Source organism: Bos mutus, chromosome 3 (assembly GCF_027580195.1).
Source record: "Bos mutus isolate GX-2022 chromosome 3, NWIPB_WYAK_1.1, whole genome shotgun sequence".
Taxonomy (NCBI): domain Eukaryota; kingdom Metazoa; phylum Chordata; class Mammalia; order Artiodactyla; family Bovidae; genus Bos; species Bos mutus.
In genome coordinates, this window is record NC_091619.1 from 58,925,769 (window position 1) to 58,932,832 (window position 7,064).

The 7,064-nt window shown below is 36.2% G+C and overlaps 1 pseudogene; it reads left to right on the forward strand.

Moving 5' to 3' along the window:
* Positions 1–3,326, forward strand: part of LOC102270901 (protein phosphatase 1A pseudogene) — a 109,231-nt pseudogene extending 105,905 nt beyond the window's left edge.
* Positions 3,327–7,064: the final 3,738 nt, after the last annotated feature.

Consider the following 7,064-nt stretch of genomic DNA (forward strand, 5'->3'; position numbering starts at 1 on the left):
GACATTTGGAAGAGGCAGGCCTGCTTGTTCCCATTAACTGCTGGAGTTAAAGCTGGACTAGAGACAGAGTGATGGGCCCTGCAGCTTCAGGGGCAGGCTTGGGAATGATTAAAAAGAAAAATAAATGATGGAAATTATTTGGGAGAAAATTTATTTTATACACATGGGTATTTAGTATTTCAGTATCTTTTTTGATCTCTGCATCTTTGTTGAGAATCAATAGACTATATGTTTGAGAGTATTTCTGGCCTCACTATTCTATTTATCTAGGGGTATACCCTTTTTAATATAATTTTGTTTGTTTATTTTTGGCTGTGCTGTGTCTTCATTACTGTGTGGGCTTTTCTCTAGTTGTGGCAAGCATGGGCTACTCTCTAGTTGCAGTGCATGGGCTTCTCATTGAGGTGGCTTCTCTTGTTGCAGAGCATGGGCTCTTGGATGTGGGCTTCAGTAGTTGTGGCACATGGGCTCAGTAGTGGCGGCTCCAGATAGTTATGGTGCTCAGGCTTAGCTGCTTCACAGCATGTGGGATTTATCAAACCATGTCTTCTGCGTTGGCAGGCAGATTCTTTGTTACTGAGCAACCAGGGAAGCCCAGGTATATCCTTTTAAAGATCACACTATCTTAGGTGCTGAAGCTTTATAGTAAATTCATAAATTAAGTAGCATGAATCCTTCAATTTTGTTCTTTTTGGTCAAAGTAATTTTGGCTATTCTAGTTCTTTTGCTTTTCCACATAATTTTAAAAATCAGCTTTTCAGTTTCTAAAGGATACTTCAGTTCAATTCAGTCACTCAGTTGTGTCCAACTCTTTGTGATCCCAAAGATTGCAGCATGCCAGGCTTCCTTATCCATCACACAACTCCTGGGGCTTACTCAAACCCATGTCCATTGAGTTGGTGATGCCATCCAACCAGCTCATCCTCTGTCATCTGCTTCTCCTCCTGCCTTCAATCTTTCCTAGCATCAGGGTCTTTTCAAATGAGTCAGCTCTTCGCATCAGGTAGCCAAAGGATTGGAGTTTCAGCTTCAGCATCAGTCCTTCCAATGAATATTCAGGACTAATTTACTTTAGGATGGACTGGTATGGATCTTCTTGCAGTCCAAGGGACTCTCAAGAGTCTTCTCCAACACCATAGTTCAAAAGTATCAATTCTTCGGTGCTCAGCTTTCTTTATGGTTCAACTCTCACATCCATACATGACTACTGGAAAAACCATAGCTTTGACTAGACAGACCTTTGCCAACAAAGTAATGTCTCTGCTTTTTAATATGCTCTCTAGGTTGGTCATAACTTTTCTTCCAAGAGGCAAGTGTCTTTTAATTTCATGGCTGCAGTTAAAATCTACAGTGGTTTTGGAGCTGCCCAAAATAAAGTCTATCACTGTTTCAATTGTTTCTGCATCTATTTGCCATGAAGTGATGGGACTAGATGCCATGATCTTAGTTTTCTGAATGTTGAGTTTTAAGCCAACTTTTTCACTCTCCTCTTTCACTTTCATCAAGAGGCTCTTTAGATCTTCTTCACTTTCTGCCATAAGGGTGGTGTCATCTGCATATCTGAGGTCATTGATATTTCTCCCGGCAATGTTTTTTTTTTTTTTTTCTTGTTTGTTAAATCAAGCTTTATTGATAAAATGGAATTCAGAATATCTTACTAGGAACAGCAGCAGGCCCAGCCAATCATGATAGCAAAAATGTGGCAGTCTCCTACTATTTGTAGGAAGCTGCTGCTTATCAATTAGTAATTAAATGTAAGGACTTGTAAAAGAGGTGCAAAGAATCAAGGCATTTTAGCCCCAAGATTGATATTCTTACGAATATATTCTATTACCTGCAATACTCATGGCAACAAGGAGAGAACCTAAAAGACAGTTAAATGAAGGGATCAACTTTATCAACAATTCCAATCCCACTGCCAAGAACATTAAAATAGTTTGCAATTAACTCCCTGGATATTCAGCTTTGTAATAATATTCTGGAATAATTCTCCATAATCAGGTGCACATGTGAGTGTCTAGCTGACACGGCTGCTGCTCTTCCTGTCCCAACCCCAAGTCCAAACACAACATGACTTGAAAGGGCTATATATCTGTTGCATCACACAATAAGCCAAATATTTCTTATAACTTCGATAGTGATTTAAAGCAGTTCATAATTAAATATGAGCATTTTGTACAAGGACAATTACACTTTACAAAAAACAAAATCATACAACAAAAATTGTTGGAGTCTGATTTACTCCAGGCTTCCTGGAGATTGATGAACATATGAGAGTTATGTCAGAGAAGAAACATGGTGCTGATAGGAGTGGGTCAACAGCTGTGGGTGTCTTAATTTCTCCTCAACACACGTATTTCATTAACTGTGGAGACTCAAGAGGTTTACTTTGTAGGAACAGGAAAGTTTACTTCTTCACACAAGATCACAAACCAAGTAATCCGCTGGAAAAAGAACGAATTCAGAATGCAGGTGGTTCTGTAATGATTCAGCGTGTGAATGGCTCTCTGGCTGTGTCGAGGGCCCTTGGGGACTTTGATTACAAATGTGTCCATGGAAAAGGTCCTACAGAGCAGCTTGTTTCACCAGAGCCTGAAGTCCATGATATTGAAAGATCTGAAGAAGATGATCAATTCATTATTCTTGCATGTGATGGTATTTGGGATGTCATGGGAAATGAAGAGCTCTGTGATTTTGTAAGATCCAGACTTGAAGTCACTGATGACCTTGAGAAAGTTGCAATGAAGTAGTCGACACCTGTTTGTATAAGGGAAGTCGAGACAACATGAGTGTGATATTGATCTGTTTTCCAAATGCACCCAAAGTATCGCCAGAAGCAGTGAAGAAGGAGGAAGAGTTGGACAAATACCTGGAAAGCAGAGTAGAAGAAATCATAAAGAAGCAGGGGGAAGGTGTCCCTGACTTAGTCCATGTGATGCGCACATTAGCGAGTGAGAACATACCCAGCCTCCCACCAGGGGGTGAACTGGCAAGCAAGCGGAATGTAATTGAAGCCATTTACAATAGACTGAATCCATACAAAAATGATGACACCGACTCTACATCAACTGATGATATGTGATAAAACTGCTCATCTAGCCATGGAGTTTACCTTCACCTCCAAAGGAGAGTACAGCTCAACTTCATTGAACCTTTTAAACATCCATCCTCAACTTTAAAGAAGGGCATATATGACATGGGTGAGAATGATTACACCAGAGAACTTCAGCAGTACAACAGCTAGCCCAGAACTGATTTTTTTTGTTGTTGTAAATTTGAGACTTATGTAAACGTGATTTCAAACCATAATTCATATGTTGTAAATCAGACTCTCCCGGCAATCTTGATTCCAGTTTGTGCTTCATCCAGCCCTGGATTTCACATGATATTCTCTGCATAAAGAATACTTACTGGGATTTTTAATGAAATACTGTTTAATTTCCAATTAGTTTGGGAAAGCTGACATGTTAATATGTGTGTAATTTTAATTTTTTGAGGCTTGTTAATGGTTGTTTTGTAGTTCATAATATGGTCTATATTGGTAAGTATTCTATTTATATATGAAGGTAATATATACTCTGTGGTAGCTTCTATAAATGCCAGCTAGTTGGGCCAACTAATGATCTTGTATAGTTTTATTAATTTTCTGCCTTCCTATTCTATCAGTCTCTAAGAGAGAAGGGTTGAAGTCTCAAAAGGTAAGGGTGGATCTATTTATGTCTACTTTGAGTCCTATTAGTTTTTGCTTCACGCATTTGGAAGATTTGCTCTTGGTGATGGATATAAGTTTATGATTAATATGTATTCTTGGTGAATTGATCTGCTTAATATTATGTAATAATGATATTGTCTAGTATTAATATATGCAGTCCAATTTGACTAATGTTTGCATGATGTAACTTTTTTTATATTCCACTTAACTTATTTGTATCTTATTTTTGAAGGGGATTTTGTGTAGATGTCTTTTAGTTGAATCTTTCTTTTTAATTCAATCTGATAATCTTTAAATATTGTGGACTTTTAAAGACATTTCATATTAATATAATTATCAATGTGGTTGAATCAATATCTATCTTTTTCTGTTTTCTATTATTTTTCATTTATTATTTATTTTACCCCTTTCTGTCTTCTTTTATATCAAGTGGCTTTCTTTGTTTGTTTTCATTTTATAAATAACATTGGTTTATTATTTATATGTCTTTTTGAAAACTCAGTGAACCCCCTAGGTTTTGTGATATATATTGAATGAATTTGTGTGCCTTTAAAAAATTATACTGCTTTATATGCAGTTAGAAATCTCACAAATATATGCCATCAATCTATTCCTTTCATCTTTTCTTGCTAATGTCATACAGTGCATCTTTATACTTGTTATAAAAATAAATTCCTCACTTTTTTTTGCTTTAAGTAGCCAGTTATCTTTTAGAGTATTAATAATTAGAAATAGGATAAATAGGTTCATATACTTATCTTTATTTATGTAATATCCATTTCCCTTGATTTTTGTTTATTTACTTAGATCCAAGTTTATGATTAATATCATATTTCTTTCTGAAAACATTTTTGAATATTTCTTATTTGCTGATCTTCTGACAATAAATTATCTTTATTTTTGTGTTTCTGTCAGTTTTAAAACTTTTTCTTTCTTTTAAAATATATTTTTTTAGCTATTGCATTCTGGGTTGACCATTGTATTCTTTCAGACTTCAATAATATACCTCCATCTTTCTCTTACACTGCATGTTTTTCCATACAGAGGTCTGCTATAATAATTTCCTCTGGGTTATGGGAGATGTGTCCTTTTCTCTAGCTATCTTCAGTAAATAGCTCTGTTTTGGTTTTCAGCTATTTTAATTGTCCTCTTGTTCCGATTTAGCCACAATTTGAGGCATGCATATGCCACTGATTTTAGTGGCTATGGTCTTGCCAATGATCTTGCCTTCTTACAGATCTCTAATGATTTGGACTCAAAATGTATTTCTATCTCTCCCGAATACATTATTTTTGTGTGTTGTTTCCTACCCCTAGATGCAGGAGAAAAGGGGGTGACAGAAGATGAGATGGTTGGATGGCATCATTGACTCAATGGCCATGAGTTTGAGCAAACTCTGGGAGATGGTGAAGGACAAAGAAGCTTGGTGTGCTGCAGTCCTTGGGGTCACAAAGAGTCAGACATGACTCAGCGACAGAACAACAACAATCCCTATATGCAGTGGGTACTTTCCTTTGATAACACTTAGCAAGTTACCTTTGTTCTACAGGTAACACAGGGGAATAGGATATTGGTAGGAACCATCCCTTTTCTGCTCTAGCTGCTCTTGTCTTCCCTCTAAACTGAAACCCCCTGGAGGCTTCTTGTGTATTTCACTGTGGCCTCAGATATTTTTCATGGATTCAAGCTCCATTGCCACCCCTAGAAACCATGAAGAAAAGTGCTTGCTAGTGGTTGAAAATTTTCCTAGGTGGAACCTCTGAGATTTGGAGCTTTTGCACTACCCCATTTTTACATTAGCTTTTAGGAATTCATTCAAAATTTTAGCTTTAAACAGACTTGTATTGCACCTGGCATCTTCATCATGAAAACAAGTCCTTGCACCATGTCTCTCCTTGAAGGTATGATTTCGTTGAAATTTGTGTGTGTGTGACCCAGTATGTTGCTGTTGCTATTTAGTCACTAACTCATGTCTGACTCTTTTGTGAACACATGAACTGTAGCCTGCCAACCTCCTTTGTCTGTGAAATTTCCCAGGCAAGAATACTGGAGTGGGTTGCCATTTCCTTCTCCAGGAGATCTTTCCAACCCAAGGATCAAACTGGTGTCTCTTGCATCTCCTGCATTGGCAGGCAGATTCTTTACCATTGAGCCAACAGGGAAGCCCAGTATATAATTAATAAATTTCCACAAGTAGATATAATACAGGCAAGACTCTCTCACCACAATGCAAAACCAAGGTACAAACTTAGAAATTATTTTAAAAAATATGAAAACCAAAAAATGCTAAAGTTTAAATGCACATCTATAACAATTGATCAAAAATAAAATGAAAATAAAGTTAAATAATATATGAAAAAGTTGAAAGTACTGCAAATTAAAATGAATGTGATACTATTAAAAGTGCTTCCAGAAGAAAGTTGATATCCATAAAAATGAAAAAAAAATGACAATAGAAAAAAATGAAAACAAGAAAATTCAACATTTAACTAAAATTTTGAAACATAACCATAAAACAAAATAAAGATTAGGAAAGTAATAAATATCATGGCAGGCAGAATTTTAAAATGACTTTCCAAGATTCCCTGCTCTAAATACAGAGATCATGAAATAGAACAAGATACTACATTGTAATTATGTTGTTACATATGAAAAGGTTTTTTTGAAGATGTATTTGTGGCAAATCATTTATCTTTGATCATCTGTGCATACCTATACTAATCAAGAGATCTTTAGAAGTAGAGAGCTTTCTCCTCCTGATAGCAGAAGAGAATTTAGAGAGTCAAAGCATAAGAAAAGATTCTGTTTTCTGTTTCTGTCTTTGAAGATAAGAAGGATCCACCTCCCATAGACTTTAGAGTGTTCTCTAGGAACTAAGAAAGATCTCTGGCCAATAGAAAATAAGCTAATAGGGACCTCAGTCCTATAACCTCAAGGTACTAAATTCTTCTAACAGCTTGAATGAGCTTGGAAGGTGATTCTTTCTGAGTACCTCCAGAAAAGAGTCCCCCTCTGCTCAGCTGATTGACCTTGGCTTGGGAAAACCTTTAGCAAAGAACCCAGCTGAGTCTGTCTGGACTTCTGACCTACAGAACTATGAGATATTAAATGAGCTTTGCTTTAAGCTACATATGTGTTGCAATTTATTACATGGCAATAGAAAACTAAAAGAAAGATATAACAGAACTTAGTGAGTTAAACAACAGAAAAGTGGTAGAATAAATAAATAAACTGGTTCTTGAAAAGCCTACAACATAGATATCATAAACTAAGCATGGCAAAAAAGAAGAGAAAAAACAAATACAAATTATTTTGCTTGGTGAAAATAATAACAAACATGAAGAAAATAAAA